Here is an 18660-nt window from a genome sequence, read left to right as displayed (position 1 = left end):
CTCTGTTTGGAGCTTATTTTTCATTCCTTTTCCCCATGGTCTTCTTTTAAGTGTCTCAAATTCCACATATGAGTGAAAACATATGATATCTGTCTTTTTCTGACTGACTTATTTCACTTAGCATAATACCCTCCAGTTCCATCCATGTTGTTACAAATGACAAGATTTAATTCTTTGTCATTGCCGAGTAGTATTCTGTTGTATATATGTACATATATATATATATATATATATATGTATACATCTTCTTTAACCATTCATTAGTTGATGGACATTTTTTAAAGTTTATTTTGAGAGAGAGGGAGAGAGAGAGCATGGAGGAGAGGCACAGAGAGAGAGAGAGAGAGGGAGAGAATCCTAAGCAGGCTCCATGCTGTCAGCAGGAGGCCAATTTGGGACTCTACGTCAGGAACTGTGAGGATGACCTGAGCTGAAATCAAGAGTCAGATGCTTAACTGACTGATCCACTTAGGTGCTCCAATAGTGAGAGCCTTGAAAAGTTTGGTTTGGTGCAAAGATTTTGTGGTACAAACACGGTACATTTGCTTCCTTGTGAGACATGTCCAGAAAGGGGCGGGGGACCAGTCCATGGGTTATCTATCACATGTCCTTGTTCAAACCTATGGTCATGCCATGTATGTTTCGAGAAATAATATTTCCCAAAGCAGTGCTTCTTAGGCTTTTGGTCAGTCTGGGGCTTACCTGGGGCTTCAGATAAGGCTTAAGATAAGGAGGAAGGAAGAGTTATGCCTTTCAGATGAGTGCCTAATTGTTAAATTCTTCATTCCTCATCCTTCTTTTCTCCTCTTGTTCAATTACTCCTTCTTCCTCCTTATCTGTGAAACACATTCATCAACTGTTAGCACTTCTTCATTCAGGAATGGATAGATTTAACAGTTGTAAGGAGACCTTGAGAGCTTTATCTACACACATTTCATAGTTTTGATATATTTAAACACACTGGTCGGTCTGAAGGCAGCAGGGAGTAGGTGGGTAATGAGTTACAGCACTGCTTTGCCTTGTTAAGGAACATCACCAGAATGTTTAAATGGGGTTTCCATCTAGTCCTATATGCTGTAAGTTAAGAAAGTGGATAAATCTCTATAACTGGCTGTAGAATTTTTTTTTTCCATCAGGCATTCATTTGAGTCACAAAAGAAGAACTATATCCAATAAGATATATGCAGGTTGACAAGTGGCTTATTTAACTTAATACAGGAAAATATAAAATAATGGAAACTAGGTCAAAAATGGCAAAAAGGATTAGGGCTTGAATAGAGACAGGCTTCCAGACAATGAAGGGAAGGGGATCTGGCAGTAATAGTGTCTGTAAAGCCCAACCCATCAGCTTCATGTCTGGCAGTAATTAGGAGGCCGAAGGAATACTGTAATGAATCAACTGAGGACAAGAATGGAAAAGAGAAAGGGTTGATAGGCTCTGTGAAGCTGGATGGCCTTACAGAGGAAGGGGAGGACTTGCAGGAGGCAGTCCCCTGAGTTAGAAAGAGACAGCAGGAGAGCCTCTTCTCTGTCCTCTTTGTGGGTGGTCGGGTGACGGACATACCGGAGAGAGGAGACAGAGTGGTCAAAAGAGGAAGTGTTGAGAGGGGCAGGAGGTTACCTATCATGATGACCTGTGGGGAGTTCAGGTGCTACCACTCATGACTTCCTCAGGTTCCCTGGCTTGCCCCCTGTGGGCCTTGTGGCCCACCTGTCACTGTTAATTTCCATCCATCTCTTTGAAACTAGACTCGAAGGAAGAGTTAGCTCCTTACTAGGATCCGTCTTAGTTAGGACCCCTCCATCTTTTCTAACATGCTGCTACTGAATCCTTTCTCCCTCCAGCCTCCTGATTCCCAGGGAGGGCAAGCACACTCAGACATGACAGCTTTTTGGACTTCAGCACTGGGTTCTCCAAGACTTGCCAGTCTGTTCCGTTATTTAACCAGGACGCATACCAGCTGGGTTGAAGAGTGCAGCTGGATGTCTTTCAAGGCTCATCTGAGCTTCAGCTGCAGTGTATTTTTTGTGTTTGTCTACATCAGGGTTGCCAGTTCATGCTGGGAAGCTGCGCAGGAATCCTTTCTCTTCCATTTGCTCTGCAGAACACCATGTGCAAGGCGGTGTCCAGTCCACACTCTGAGGCAGTTAGGATTGCTACAGAAACAGGGGAATGAACTTTGCGAAAAGAACCATAGGCTCAAATAGACATGCTGAGCTCTGGAATCTGAATTCAAATATGGCTCTTCCCTGGCATTTGAAACAAACACAGTATCCCAGGAGGATGAGAAAAGCATGGTCCACATGGTGTCTTTGTTGAGTCAGTCCTCAGCGGGGTGGGAGGGGGGGTGGCCGGTGGGTGCGGTGAGGCTCTGAGGCCTCTTGGGGTATGAGAGGAAATATCAAAGAGCCTGGCTTAGCAAGGAGGGAAATTAACTCTCGTGGGTCACCTGGCATGCCTATAGTATCCTCCACCAGGAAGGACTTAGGCAATGGCCTACAGTTGTCTTATTGTGAGGACAATCAAGTGGTTCACATGGATGCTGTCTCCTAACAGGCCTGTGTGACAGCTAAATGCCCAGCTATAGGATAGCGGATGCTGTGATTCAGAGATTTTTTTCCGTGTTTGTGTTTTCAGGACATTTCCTAGCTACCAAGACATATGTATGCAAGCTCAGCCATTCCTTTGAAAACCAAAGCTAATTCACTCTATCAGAAATGAGCATTGTTTGGGGCATGAGAGGTATAGCCACGAACAAAAGAGATATCAATTCTTGCCCTCCAAGCTCATACATTCTTGTGGGTAGTCAGGGAAAACACAAAATAGGGTATTACTTACAGACTATAATGGGTGGTGATAAGTGGTATTTAAAAGAAAGATGAGGGGGGCATAGGGAGTGTCAGGGAAAGGGTTGAATTTGATGGTCTTGAAATATCCAGGTGACTGGCAATACACAGACGTAATTTTAAATATCCAGGAATTTATTTTCAGTTCTCTTGTAGCTATTCATATTGTGTTCATAGCAATGTTTTTCTATAGTGCATTGTAATTTTTAAAGCACTCTCATACCTATTATTTCCACAGTGGAAAGGGAGTGCCTCTGCCAGTTTCACGTACATAAGTACTTAGCTCCGTTCAGGACTGGATTTGAGCTCTATTGCACTGGACTTAACAACACATTTAGGTGACTTACTGGAAAAGTGCTCCTTAAAGTTCTCACATTGAACTTTATCAGTCACTCCATCGGGAAGCCAAAGGGCAAGACGCCTCCCCAATGGCCTGGAGGACTCTTGAGAAGCTCTGGAATGAGGAGTCCTTGAACACAGCAGCATGCTAGTGTACTCTTCCACTGTCTGGGATAGGTTTCTCTGTCGTGGAAGCAACAGAGAGCCTTTGTAAACCATCACAGTCATGTACACAGGGATACTCCACAGTCATTGTCACGCCCAGGTGCTAACACCCCATCTCCAACTCAGCTGTGCATTTTTCCTTGGGCATCCTACTTTCACACCAAAGTCATTCTGTCTAAATGAAGCTCACCCTCCTTGCTTGCCCCTTCCATTCTGGCTTCTTCTCTTGAGTCTTAAATCTTTGAGCACTCCTTAGATACCCCTTTGTGTTCCCCCTCCATGTAGGAGCTTGTCCATTCTTCACATCCTTTCTTCCAGTCACCTCTGGGCCAGGTCAGGACTTACAGACTCTGAACAAATTTCTGAATAATTACAACGCCCTCCTCTTTGGTCACTTCAATTTCGGTGTCATTTTGAATGTTCAGCTGCTCACCCTTCCTGAGCACAGACATCATCCCCTTGCCAGACCCATCTGCAAATTCCTTGCAGGTTTTCGTTCTCTGTGCTTGCTGCTCATTGCCCCTCCCACCAGTCTCCAATGAGAAGAACCAGTCCCTTCTCTCTTTGCCCTCTCTAAATCTGACTCATTCATCACATTCTTGCTCAGAGGCAGCCTCCTCAAAGATAGGCTTGCAGATAAAATACAGGACACCCAGATAAATGTGCACTTCAGGTAAACAAATACTTTTTTACCATAAGCATTTATCAAATATTGCATGGGATATACTTATTCTAAAAATACTATTCATCGTTTATGTAAAATTCAAATTTAACTGGACATCCTTTATTTTAATTTGTTAAAACTGACAACTCTACTGCAATAAGTATTCCTTGGCTACTCTGTGTAGTTCCCTGGGCTTGATGCCTGCGGAAAGCCTATAGCACTCACATCGTTGAATCTTTGTACAAGAGGGTAGGGTATAGGTGGTAAATCAAAAACTACTGCTTGCATTCTTGGAATCAGTGATCACTCAATACCTACTATGTTTTAGGAAATGTGTGAGGCATCCTGGGTGCAAAAATAAACATAATGCCTGTTCTCAATGGTGCCTGGCAAGAGCAGCAGGCCTCCCTAGCACACAATTACAGTGCAGCATTTTGATGGCCACTGTACTTGCTATGAGCTGACTTCTTGGAGGAGACAAGTCTTGAAGGATGACTAGGGAGGTAGGAAGAGGGTGTCTCTGGACAGAGAGAGAAAGATAGGCAGAGACCCAGGTGAGAGAGAGATTAGGGTATGACCAGGAAGTTGGTAGAAAGTTCATTGTTGTTCTCGAGGAAGTGTGTCTATAAGTAACACGTGGTGTTGTCTGGAGGTTTGGTCAGTATACATTTCTCAGCATACCACTGAGGATGAAGTTTGGAAGGTTGGACAAAGACCAGATCATGAAGATTTTGTAGCTCACACTTATGAGGCTGAGCGTTATCCTGAAAGCTGTGGAGAACCACTGCACCTTTTAGAGAAATGACACACTCAAATGTATATTTCAAGGAGGAACTCAGAGAATTGCTTCAAGGGGCACGACTGCCAGAAGCGATACCAATGTGGTGGCAGCTACAGTGGTTCCGGGTAGAGATGCCAAGGGTGCTGGGATTTAGGGGTGGACATGTTCAGGAGATCTGAAGAGCGTAAAACATCAATGGGACCTGTGGCCAGATTGGACACGTTAGGTGATGGACTGGGGAGGAGTGAACATTTCTGGCATGGGCACCTGTGGGGATGACAGAGATATCTATCTAGGTAGAGGGTATAGAAAGTTAAGCAGGTTTGAGGGGGTGAGGATTATGAGGAGATCTGTCTGAACGTGTTTTATGTCACACTTGGCATTTATTATATTTGGTTGTATTTCGTTCCTCATCTTTTCATGTGCTCTGTTGTCTCCCCAGGTGTACTCTGATCCTTCTGAGGTCTTGGACTGCATTAACCAACCTGGGGATGCCCCGGAGACTTTAACTCGTTACCACCCCTTGCAAGTTCACCTCACCACACGCGGCTATGTGAAGCCCCAAGCTAAGGCTGCCAGCAGCTGTAAGCAATATGGTCTGCGTCGTTGCTCATGGCAGGAACTTTGAGCTGGGACACAGTTTCACTCCGTAGATGTATTTCTCCTCTGAGGGAAGCCTAACACCCGAGCTGACCTTGCCCCCTTCTGAAAGGGAGGACCATATCTCACAGTGGCAACAGGAGGCTGCAGGTCAGTGGGGTGATGACCGGGCCCTCAGAGACCCTGCTCTCTCTCTTTACAAAACCCCATAAATCCTTCCAAAGGGAGTAATTCCCTCAGGATCAAGAGAGTCCTCCACATTCCTAAAATCAGTGAAGGCAAAATGTACAGGGATTTCTGAGAAAAGTAAATGTGGTGTGAGCATGATCCCTGGGTGTTACTGTGCTGCAGAGAAGGCCCCCCCCTTCTCCCCCCGAATGGTGTTCTTTGCTCTCAAGTTAACTCACGCACTGGACTTGGTCCAAGTACATTTTGTTTCTTGATTTCTAGCCAGGCTTCTCTCAGTTGTGGTGCATTCTCCTCTTTGCTCCCCTCCCTCCCCCGCCCCCTTCTCTCTTTTTATAATTATTTCAGCTTTTCCATGTGACTGAACTGATACAGAGGAAAACCCACCAGCTTAGGTAGGGCTTCCACCAGAGTGGGGCCAGAGGGACTCTGTGAACGGCCGGCCCCTTACTCAGCAATGGCCTGCATGGCAAGGTATGTCTAAGAGCAGCTGAAGCAGAAAGCGTTTGAACTCTGCCCCTGCCAAATGACTTCCAGATGTGTAAACTCCAGCCTCCCTCTGCTCTCTGACTGTAGCCCTGCCAACATACATCTGCAGATTTCTGGTGCACAGGAAACATGAAAGAGTATCTTCTACAACATCTGTTCTCTTTCCCCAGCTCCCCACTCTGTCTTCTCGGACTTTGCCCTATATTTCATCTCCTCCTAAACAAAGTCATTAAGGAATCACTGCACAACTTGCCTTGGCCCATAGATGCCATCTCCCCCCTTCTCCCCCCAGAGGCTCTTCTTGGCTCTCTGGACGTTTGGCCAAAGCAACACTAGCATCATTAAAGACACGTATTGACTTGCTGCAGGAGACAAGAACCAAGTTTTCTCTCCTGGGCAGGTGCCACTCCATAAGCTGCAAAGGGAGATTTTGGCCACAAGGAGGACCGAGCAGAGACCTGAAGATGAAAACACGGGTCTCCATGAAGAGTGTGCCCGCTTACACACCCTTGGGAGAAGGTGAGATCTTTAGGAAGAACTTTTTTCTATGGACATTCAGTTTCTTGGAACAAACCAAGCAAGCTTCTCTAAAATTGGAAGCATTTATGTGCAGAATGGGTTCTTTGCCTCTCCTCCAGCCCCTGGGGTATGGCACCTATCAGGCTAAGAGGATAGAAGAGGACCAGTTCTTAAAGTAACTCAAAGGGGGATGAAAAAAGTCAGAAACACTTTTAGCAAAATGGAGCAGGAGATTTTTATGGAGGCATTTACTCTCATTAAGAAAATGATTTGACTGACTGTGTAAATAAATGCTTGACCTTCATTCTGCCCTTCATCCATATGGACCTGAAACTCTCTGGCCCCATCCCGGGGGACATGGAATGGAGCCAAGTGACCAAATCTGGGACAGGGAACTAGGGTGCACTACAAAAGGGAGCAGAGAGTTGAAGGGCCCTTTGGGCTCCAGGGCCCGAGAAAGGAGCAGTTGCAGGTGAGAGGTCCTTGCTGCCCCAGGTCCTGTGTCATAGGCATGCAGGTCCACCTGGGAGCCTGTGGAGATCGCAGAGGTTAAGGAGATCTGCTCCTGATTTTGCACCCAGGGTGAGCCTCCCAGGAGGCTCCAGCGGTGACTTCCTGGACCCTGGATAAGACTGCCCTGCCCTGTAATCTGAAGGGCAGAGTGGAGAGCGGGTAAGATGTACGTCCTGCTGTAATAGTCCCGAGCACCTCCGTCTCTGGCTCTCGGATGGAGGCCTAAGATTTGGCTGGATTTTGCTACAGTAGCCTCCCTATTTGAAACAAACAAACAAGCAAATAACCAGTCAATACAAACCACACATTGGTCTCATACTTCAAGTAGAACTTGTTGCAGAAAAACAAGTGGAAGAGATAAAGCTCTCCCTCCATCTGTGTCTTTCCATGCAACTTCCCCAGAGACATTGGATTACCTCAGTAGTTAGAGTACTCCTTCCTAAAGAAGAGCAGAATCTGTAAAGTCTTTCATATAAGGATGGATGGGTAAAAAGGGTAAACAAGCCTTTTTATTCTGCCTGAGAACTGATCTTCGTTTAACTGTGTAGCTCTATTACTTCGGCAACCTCTTTGGGAATGCAAACTATACCATATTGCTGAGGATAAAAAAGATCCCTGACTGGACTGGGGAGCTGTATCTGGAGTTGGTGGAATTATAAAGAACCACAAATTTCTGCTAAGGACACCATGTTTTAGGCTTTCCTAAGTGTGGTGACATTTGTGATGGGCACCCTGTAGGGAAGTTGGAAGCTATGCCTGGGACTTGTTACAGGAGATAATGGCCCCTTTGAGGAGTGAGGATTTTAAGTCAGGTTAGCTCCCATACTTGCCCACTGTGGATCTCATCCCTTGAGCCTGAGCTCTCCCTGGGGAGAAGTCGGTGGTGAATGGCTGTGTGGGCTGATATATGGGCTTTCAGTGAAGGAAACCACTGATGCTGTCCTGCTACTTGACCTGTGGTCCTGCCTCACATCCTTCTGGGTACACCACTTGTGGCCTGTGATCGTCTTGTGAGTGAGAGTGTCTAGTTGAGGCTAAGAAAATGCTCTTGGGTGGTTTGGAGAGTATAACTCGTTGCCTGTTAAGTTGTCTCCCGTCTCCTTTGCAAAGATAGACTAGTGGGTGGAAGACATACTTAGGGGGCCAGAAACCTGTGGAACATGCCTCAGATCACACTCAGAGGACATACTCTGTCTTTAGGACTTTCAGCCTCACCTAAAATGATGCCCAGGAAGAAAATGGTTGTTATCTGATTTTGCTTTGCATGTACCTATCACCCAAAGCTGTTGGAACTATAAATGTCACAATGACCTCCCACCTGGCCCATTATAAAGGCTCTAACTTCAGAACTCGGGGAACAGGTGTGAAAGTTTCCATCTTCTAAGTTTATCTATTCCAATTATAAACTCAGTTAGTAGAGAAATAACTAATGATTCTACTGTGAGATGCATATGGACCAGAATTTCATTTGTCACCTATTCTCTGTACTTTTCTCTAATGAGAGAAGAGTAGCAAATGACATTTATGATTTCTTGGTAGCAGTGTAAGGTCAAGACATCTCTGTATTTCCCTATCTTCCACACAGTTGCCCTGGTAAACAGCCACAGGTCACTTTCAGGCAGGAGGGAAGCAATGTTTATTGTATATATTTGTAATAGGCTTGTGGGGCTTTTCTTCTAGGAAGACTGCTTCTCCTTCATTCAACATAGACATACCTTAGACATACCTTGCCATGGGCTTACTTAGCCCATATGTGTATGTGTCTGTCTGTGTCTCCTTTAAAAATTAAAAAAAAATTTTTTTATTTATGAGAGAGAGAGTGTGAGCTGGGGAAGGACAGAGAGAGAGGGAGACAACAGAATCTGAAGCAGGCTCCAGGCTCTGAGCCATCATCACAGAGCCCCACGTGGGGCTTGAACCCACAAACAGTGAGATCATGACCTGAGTCGAAGTGGGATACCTAACCAACTGAGCCATGCAAGCACCCCTGTCTGTCTGTCTGTGTCTCCTTGACCTCCATCCCCCATTGCTTGACTTCATGTAATTGATTGACTAACCTTTCAATTTCAAATATAATTTATTGATGTGTCATCGATGAGTAGAATTAGCCCAAATGGTATGTTTAACTTCACTACTCGACTAGGGTACCAAAAGAACATGTGATGTGGTAGAGGGAAGAAAATATGGTGGTTTGAGTGAATACGTTTGTGATTGCTAACACATTTGGCAGGTTGAAATGTTTATGTTGTCAGGCAGTTAACTCCTGAGAATCAACACGGTTGGATTATGAAGCCATTGAGCTGTATAGCCCCTGTGTAAACAATCATCTCCAGCAGGTATGTGACCATGGAGGAATGCAGGCCCAGTGTTACCATTACAGGTTTTCAAGATAAACTGAGCGTTCATTTCTGGGTTTTCTATTCTGTTCTGTTGATCTGTGTGCCTATTTTTATGGCAGTAGAATTATGTCTTGATCACTACAGACAGCCTAGGAAGCCATATGGAGGTTCCTCCTAAAGTTAAAAAAAGAATGATCCAGCAATGCACTACTAGGTATTTACCTAAAGGATACAAAAGTACAAATTCAAAGGTATCCATGAACCCTGGTGTTGATAGCTTTGCCAGCAATAGCCAAATTATGGAAAGAATCCAGATGTTCATTGACTAAGGAATGGATAAAGAAGATGTGGTATGTATATACAATGGAATATTACTCGGCCAGCAAAAAGAATGAAATCTTGCCATTCATAATGGTGTGGATGGAGCTAGAGAGTATTACTCTAAGCAAAATAAGCCAGAGAAAGACAAATACCATAGATTTTACTCATAGGTGGAATTTAAGAATATAAAAAAATGATCTTAGGGGAATAAAAGAGTGAGGCAAACCAAGAAACAGTCTCCTAACCATAGAGAATAAACTGATGGTTGTGAGAGGAGGTGGGTAGCGGGGGGAGGGATGGGTGAAATAGGTGATTAGGAGTGCGCTTGTTGTGATGAGCTCCCGGTGTGGTATGTAAGTGATGGATCACTACATTGTATACCTGAAACACTGTATGTTAACTAACTGGAATTGAAATAAAAACTGAAAAAAAAATTTAATTGTGGCTCCTTAAACACACACATAGAATTCCGCCCCCCCCCCCCAAATGTCTTTGGGCCAGCTTTGCTCTACAGGCTGCCAGTTTGGGGCTATTGGCATAAATAGAAGAAGGGGAAGATGAATCAGCCTTTACTGAGCACTTACAGGCCATTGTTTTTGACCTCATCCTGGGATAAATGTATTGTCAATGTAATTTTCTTTATGAAGAAACTGAAACTCAGGAAGGTTAAGTAACCTAAGGTTGAACAAGAAAATTGTGGCAGATTCAGGTGGAAGTCTTCAGATGCCTGAATCTTGACTCTTTCCACCCTATCAAGCCAAAGTCACTGCTCTCCATGCTGTGAATGAGCTTTCAGTTTTCTTCAGAAAGTTTCTGAGCTAAAATTGAGGTATGATTGAACTGACTCTTTTCCTCTCAACTTGGCTACCCAGTGGTGTAAACAAGACAGACACAGTGACGTTTGCAGTTGTTGGGGAAGCATCCTTGGTGTGGCTTCTTGGGGAGTGCTCCATGGTGTCTCATCCTTGTGTGCACAGTAGCTTCCTTTCAACTGCAAGTGCACCCCACACAAACTCTTCACTTCTGCTTTCCCCCACAATGGCTTGAACACCCCTGTTAAGAAACATTATGGGGGTGAAGGAAATTCAAATGAGGATAACATTAGGTTGGGAGCCCAGGATAGATGAACTTTTCTGCCTTGTGTCTTACACCTGGCAGTGCCTATGATCTTGTTTGGTATGCTCTCTGTCCATAGTCCTGCTCCCCAATTTGCTCCCCCAGGACAGTGAGATTGTGTGAATGGGGGATTTGTGAAGTGGTGTGAATGGGGCTCTTAGAAATGAGGCCAAGAAGGCTTAGTTAGACCCACAGGCAATCAGTCACACCAGCTGCTTGTCCCCTTCTAGTTTGTAACCTGAAGAGGCTTTTTTGTTATTATTCTTATCATTTATTCTAGCTGTTCTTTTATAAGTCTTTTCTTAATCGCTTCAGTCCGCATTTCTCCCTATTCTTTTCTGTTACTTGGGGCTTTATTTATTTTTTTAATGAATCTTAAGAATTTAAAACTTGTATGTCTTATACCTGGTTTGTAGATTGAATTATGTTTTTCATGATCAAAACAACATTGCCTGAATTCTTCAGAGTCAAAATAAATCTTCTACAAAATGGAAAATTACATAGTTAAGTGTTTTCATGGTCTTTGTGTCATTGAGAATTAATATAAGAGGATGGCAGAGTTAGTAATTTGGCAGGTAAGGTAACTTCGTCCTGATTTTGGAACAAGTAACAGGCTTGGGTACTTTTTTTTCATGCAGTTCTGGGCACACAGAAATGTCTGACTTATATATTTCTATTCATTTTCAGTTTAACTGAAAAAAAAGAGCAAACATTGTGGATTAAACTAATAGAAATTGTTTATGAGATCTGCAAATTGGTTCTCAGAAAGCTAAACCAGGAGAGAAATCAAGCTATCAACAATTATTATTTTTAACCTTCTTTTTCTAGTTTTCCGTATCATTTTATAAAGTTAATTAGAACCTTGAATCATTTAGGAATTGCTTTTGACTGCTACTAATAGAAGCTCAAAATAACAGTGGCTTAAACAAAATAAGACCCCTTTTTCCCTTTTATGTAAAACAGAAGCAAGCAATCCAGGACTAGTACAGGGCTCCATGGTCATTAGGAAACCAGGCTCGGCTCCTTCTATCTTTTTGTTCCTCCACTCTTAGTCTGTGTCTTCTATGTTCAAGGTTACCTCACTGTCACTAGATGATTGTTGGAGCTTCATCCATCACTTTGGCTTGTAGACACGAGGAAGAAGGAAAGGAGGTGGGTAAAGGCACCTGTAATCAACTCTTTTCAACATCTTTCCCTGAAACCATCCTGAATAACTTCTCCTTAAATCTTACTGCCTGCCAGTATCTGTAAGGGAGGTTTGTAAATGGGCACATCGTAGTGTTTAACTGTGTATGTGTCTTTGACTAAGGAAGAAGGGAGAATGGTTCTTGGGTGGGCAAATAGCAGGCTCTGATGGCACTTGGTGTGGTTCTGCTTCCGTCGCTGTGCGGGCTCACCCCTGGGTGTGGTGGTGAGGGGCAGGGAACAACCCAAGCAACAGACTACCTTGGGGGAGGCCCTGAAGCTCAGAGGGAACTCATTTGTTTGGTTAGAGATGGTAACGTGAGAAGGGGGTCTCACCCCAGGTCTGTCTGGCTTCAAAGAGTCTGAACTTGGAAGTTGGATGTTATGTTGCTACAGACCAGGTTGGCAAAGAAGGGGCAAAAATGGGGAGATATAGAGAAAAGAGGTGATAGAATTTTTTTAAAGCTTAGGTTAGTACATTGCCATAAAAATAGGAGACTTTCGTACCTTGCTTCTTTCAGTTAAAGTAATGCTTTTGAGATTCATCCATGTCGTTTTATGTATTGGTAGTGTTTTTTTTTTTCCTTATGTTAGAATAGTGTTCCACAATTAATCTACCTTCCAGTTGATATTCACTTGGGTTGTTTCTAGCTTTTGACAATTGTTAATAAATATGCCATAAGCATTTATAGTTTTTTGTGTGAATGTATTTAAAAAAAATTTGTTTTTTGCCTAAGTACCTAGGAAATGGGTATTAATGAGTTGTATGGGGAATATAAATTTAACTTTCTAAGAAATTGTTGAAGAATTTTCCAAAGTGGCTGTACCACTTACTAAGTTTACTGGCAATGTAAGCCATTTCCAGGGGCTGTACATCCTTGCCAGCTCTTGGTAAGGCCAGGTTTTTGTTTTGTTTACATTCTAATAGGCATTTCATGGTATTTCAATGTGACTTTCAGGTACATTTCCCTAATGACGAATGGTTTTAAGAGTCTTGGTATTTATTTGCTCTCCGTGTCTCTTTGATGAAGTATCTTCAAACCTTTTGCCCATTTTTAATTAAGGTTTGTTTTCTTACTGAGTTATGAGCGTTCTTTATGTACTCTGGATACCAGTCTATCATAAGGTAAGCATTTTGTGCATATTGTCTCACAGTATGTGGCAACTGTTTTATGCAACAGAAACTTTTAATTTTGGTAATGTCTGACAAGTTTCTTTTTTCTTTTTTTCATGCTTTTTGTCTCATATCAAAGAAATCTTTGTTTAACCTAATGTCTAGAAGATTTTCTGTGGTGTTTTCTTAGAAATTTTATAGAACTGGGATTTGTCACTTAGGTCTGTGATCTGTTGAGAGTCATTTTTTATAGGTGGTATGAGGTATGGATTGGGGTTCATTTTTTTACATAACTATTTCAGAAGCGTTTCAGAATCATTTGTTGAGAATCCTTTCTCCCTACCTTGACACCTTTGTCAAAAATCAGTTGACCAAATATGTGTAGGTCTATTGCTGAACTTGATCCTATTCCTTGAGTGCATTTATCCTTTTGCCAGTAACACAGTATCTTGGGCATTGTAGCTTTATAGGAAGTCTTGAAATTAGACATGACAATTCTTTATTGTGAAATAGTAAAAACACACAAACAACACACACACAGATACATACATACATATGTACATACATACATATATGCATACATATTGGTCTCTGCCCCTGGATCCTAGCATACCGCTCCTAAAACCCTTGTAATTTTTTTATTAAGATGATTTATCGTCAGATTGGTTTCCATACAACACCCGCTGCTCATCTCAACAAGTGCCCTCCTCAATTCTCATCACCTCTTTTCCCTCTCCCCCACCCCCCAATCACCCTCAGTGTGTTCTCTGCATTCAAGAGCCTCTTGTGGTTTGTGTCCCTCCCTCTCTGTTTGTAACTATTTTTTCCCCTTCCTACCCCCATGGTCTTCTGTTAAGTTTCTCAAGATCCACATATGAGTGAAAACATACGATATCTGTCCTTCTCTGACTGACTTATTTTATTCAGCATAATACCTTCCAGTTCCACCCACGTTACTGCAAACAGCAGGATTTCATTCTTTGTCATTGCCGAGTGAGTAGTATTCCATTGCATATATAAACCATATCTTCCTTATCCATTCATTAGTTGATGGACATTTAGGCTCTTTCCATAATTTGGCTGTTGTTGAAAGTGCTGCTGTAAACACTGGGGTACATGTGCCCTGTACATTAGCACTCCTGTATCCCTTGAAACCCTTATAATTTTGTAAGTGATAAGAGCACTAGGAGCATCTTTTGTTCTAATATTTGGTCTTTAACCCTGGTTCCAGACCTGAGCCCCTAAATCCCTTGTAATTTCCTAGGAGTGTCTTTTGTTCTGATGAGGCGACTCTGGATAGGCTCCTGGATTGGGTCTGGTCACCAGAAAGACCAAGTCATGATCAGAAGCTTGGAATTTTGTGTTCCACCCCTTATTCTTCAGACAGGGGAGAGGGGCTGGAAATAGAGTTAATGATCCATCATGCCATCGAGATACAGCCTCCATAAAAATCCCCTGCTGCGAGAGTGGTGCACCTGGACAGGGTATGCAGGTCCACACCCCTTCCTGCACACCTTGTCCTGTGTATGTCTTCACCTGGATGTTCTTTTGTATCGCTTATCATATTATTTTATTTTTATTTGTTTATTGGTTAAGTTGATTTGAGAGAGATAGGGAGAGAGAGGAGGGAGGGAGGGGAGGGGAAGGGGCAGAGAGAGAGGGTGAGAGAGAATTCCAAGCAGGCTCTGTGTCTTCAGCACAAAGTCCAAGGGAGGCCTCCATCCCATGAACCGTGAGATCCTGACCTGAGCCAAAATCAAGAGTCCGATGCTTAACCAACTGAGATACCCCGGTGCCCCTAGAAACTGTGTTTAAATATACTTGATACATTTTGCCTCATAGTCCTTCTCATACCATCTATATAGAGTTTGTGCTTTTTCAGTAAAAGGTGAGGAAATCAAAGTTTAGATGAATGAAGTAGCTTGTCCAAAATAATGCTGTAAGGAGGGATTTGAAGCATGCATGGTGGGGGGCAGCTTCACCTGACCACGGACTTCGGACCTCACTGGTCTCTTGATGTGTCAAGTCTGGGTGAGGCCTGGTGTAGCTTTCCCCATAATACCTTTTTGCTGGCACTCAGTGGCATGGGAAAAGGTCCCACCCAATGTGGGCAGAGTTGTAAAGTGGATGGTAGCATCTTTTCACTTTGTACTTGGCTTGTAGACCCTGGAAGGTTAAGCTCCCTTAGGTTGACTGAGCAGTATCTATGGGCTGGTAGAGCTTGCAGCTAAGATTCCTATGAAGTACTTAGTAGAGGACCCACACCCCCAACCCATACATTCTTTAGGTCACAGGAGGGATAGAGAGCCGGGGGCACAAAGTGGTAGAAAGGGAAGAATGAAGTAGCGAAAAGGCAAGCAGCACATCAGTGGGTGGAGAAGGGACTAGTGAGGAGATGTGTCTGAGAGACAAGAGCTTTGAGTAGTCTCCTCTCAGGTGTCTCTTACACAGAATGTGTAGCCTGGAGGCCTAGGAGCATGAGTATCTTTCTGGGAGTCATCTCCTGGGGAAAGTCTGGGGTTTAGGGAACAGTGGCTGCAGAGCAGGGCCTCTGTGGGGCTTGGAAAAGCTGAGTAGGGTAGAGCTGTTCAAGGAGGCTCCCTCTGTTTCTCCACTTGCCGTTCCCTGTACTTTTTTCTGAAAACTGACTTGATGGTGTCCATAGGTTATGCTCGGTTCAGACTCAGGAAAGCCTAGGGATCGTATAGCTTCCCTTTCCTGGCTCATCCCACTGACTGTCTCTGATTGCATTTCCATGGCCCGTGTACTGGGCTGGCCTGGAGGCAGGCAGGGGACTGACTCCCTCCTCCCACTCTCTCTGTCCTAGCAGCGCCCATCCTGCAATCACTGCTTATTACCCATGGCCCGGGAGGTAAAGCCTCTCATCCGAATGTCATCTCTGCCGTTCCTTATCACAGAACATCCTTATCGCCACAATTTCACTTGCTGGGAATTGTTGGTACTCAAGATCCTAGTGGTCAGCCCCAGCCACCGTTCTGATTTCAGTGGGAAAAAGGGACTATTTCCTGATCACAGGAAGATTTGAAAATAAAGAAAAGAATAAAGGGAAATAAAAGTCACCTATAACATGCCACCCAAACATCACTACCGCTAACATTTTGTTGTATTTCTTTGTTCCTTATTTTTAAAAATGCAGTCTACACCCAAGGTTCGTATCCTATTTTGTCAGTTAATATTTTATCAAGAGCTTTTTTATTCTGTCTTTAAACATCATTTGCAGATAAATTATTAACGGCTACAGACTACTGTATTGTATGGATGCAGAAGTTGGTCCACCGTTGATGGACATTGGATTGCATATAGGAAAGGTTCCTAGAGTTGGGGTATGGGGGAAAATTGGGATGTTTTAAAGACTTGTATACACTGCTGAATTCTTTTACAGAGAGGGTCTCTGTGTGTGCTGGGAGCAGAAGTACCTGGGATTGCACATCTAACCATACAAGCAAAGTGTTTGTATTTTTATCCTTGCCAATTACACAGGTAACAACAATTCATTGAATCAATCAATTCATTAATCAATCAATGAGTGTTTATGAGTTTCAGCTCTGTCACTTACTATTAATATATCCTTTGACATTCCAGCCCCTTTTCTGTAATGGCAAAATGGGGAATTTAATAGCACTTCCAGAAAACAGGTAGAGTCGTAACAGCTTCTTTGCTTTCATTTCAAGGCACTTCTGATGATTAAATGAAATAAGTAATGTAAAAATATTTTGTAAACCTTCCAAGTATATCAAGCCCTGCTGTATGGCCAGTAATATTTGAGGCCCTGGAGGGAGGAGTGATGTGAGGAATAAATGGAACAGAATTCTTACAAGTGAAGAACTTTAAAAATTGGTGCTATTCTACATGTGGCGTCATTACAGCAGCCTTGTGTCCAGGGTTTCCTGGAACTGTCTTCCTTTTCCCTGCAGATTCCACCTGTCAGATGTAGTGTCTTGATTTTTGGTTCACAAACAGACATAATGCCTGTTTTATAGGAAAGTTCATAAGCTTCATTGAGGTTAATGGGTTTAGGTATATCTGTAATTATGTTAACATTTTTTTAGTTTTGAAAGATGAGAAAGGCTAGTTGTTTGAACATGGTACTTTTTTCACTTCTGGTAAGCTTGGCACATAGGGTGTGTGTATGTGTGTGTGTGTGTGTGTGTGTGTGAGAGAGAGAATATATATGTATATATATATATATCATATATATATACATATATACAGTAAAATTTTTTTAAGTATATTTATTTTGAGAGAAGAGAAAGCACACATGCAAGTGGGGGGAGGAGCAGAGAGAGAGAAGAGAGAGAATCCCAAGCAGGCTCTGTGTGCTGTCAGCACTCAAAACCCAATATGGGCTCGAACCCACAAACTGTGAGATCATGACCTGAGCCAAAATCAAGAGTCAAGCGCTTAATCAACCGAACCACCCAGGGGCCTCTACATACATATTTTTAATTGGCAAAATCTTCTCTCTCCTTTCAGGAATAGTATTTACATGATCAGTTTCATTTCTCCCTCCTTTGAGATAAAGTTGATTTTGAATCAACTAAACACAAAGGAGTGCTTTGCCTCAGATAAGCTCGCTTGCTTTCTTTCTTTCTTTCTTTCTTTCTTTCTTTCTTTCTTTCTTTCTTTCTTTCTCTTTATTTTGTAAAGTATACTTTCTGGAAACTTGATCCAGCCAAGCAAAAAACTTCAATCCTAGCCAAAACTTTGTTCTCAATTATAAATTGATATTATCCTATAGTCTTGTCCCCAAAGGAATACTTTTTGCTGAAGATAAAGATTCTGTTAAAGAAAGCATTTTCACAAGGAAAATATAACGATATTGTTTATATAGTGTTTTGAGTGGGGCAGCACGTTTAGCCCATTGGCGTCCACACACGCAGGGATCCTGAAAGAAGAACATGTGTTATTCCCGGTGATTACTATGTCAGCTGCAATCCTGTGCTTTCTCTCATGCAGAACCATAGGGTTAATGGATTTTGATAGGCAATGTGTGCCCTGCGTCTTATCATGCGTAGGAGTTTAAATGAGTGCTTCATTAAAAACACACTACTTGTGTGGCAAATTATTCTTGGTCTTTTCTGACCTAAACAGTAAGCAGAAACCTCCTAAATTGTGTTTCCAAGGGTCTGCTGATCTGACTGTACCTGACATGAGCATAAAACCAAACACCAGCGTTTCTAGCTTCACAGGCCTGCACCTGGATTCTGAGGCCTGGATGGATGGGCCTTCTGGAAGGTAGATGGGGAAGCTGAAAGAAATGGGGCTCTTCTTCATGCTTGGTCGTCCCTCTCCCTCCTCCTATCCTCCTCCTCTTCTACCACTGAGGGGCCCTCTTTGTCCTTCTCTCGGGAACCAGAGGATCCCAGGATGGGCTGCTGTTGATGGCCAGGCACTCCCTTAGTTTACCATGGAAATCTGTACCCTCCTTCCCTTCTGCCCCAAGGCCAAGTGGGAGTGGTGG

At 43.2% G+C, this 18660-nt stretch overlaps 1 long non-coding RNA gene across 2 annotated transcripts in view; it reads left to right on the top strand.

The window, feature by feature from the left end:
* Positions 1-18660, top strand: part of LOC121015015 (uncharacterized) — a 171607-nt gene that overhangs the window by 15254 nt on the left and 137693 nt on the right. Inside the window, exons 2-3 of one of the 2 annotated variants that reach the window (XR_005783566.1) lie at positions 5239-5380; positions 6472-6590. This is a non-coding gene — a long non-coding RNA (uncharacterized LOC121015015). Of the gene's footprint in view, positions 1-5238; positions 5547-6471; positions 6591-18660 lie in introns of both variants that reach the window. The other variant, XR_005783560.1, reaches the window with a different exon arrangement.

Source organism: Herpailurus yagouaroundi, unplaced genomic scaffold, assembly GCF_014898765.1.
Source record: "Herpailurus yagouaroundi ecotype Mexico unplaced genomic scaffold, PumYag 29, whole genome shotgun sequence".
Classification (NCBI taxonomy): domain Eukaryota; kingdom Metazoa; phylum Chordata; class Mammalia; order Carnivora; family Felidae; genus Herpailurus; species Herpailurus yagouaroundi.
This window is presented reverse-complemented; position numbering and strand designations above follow the sequence as displayed.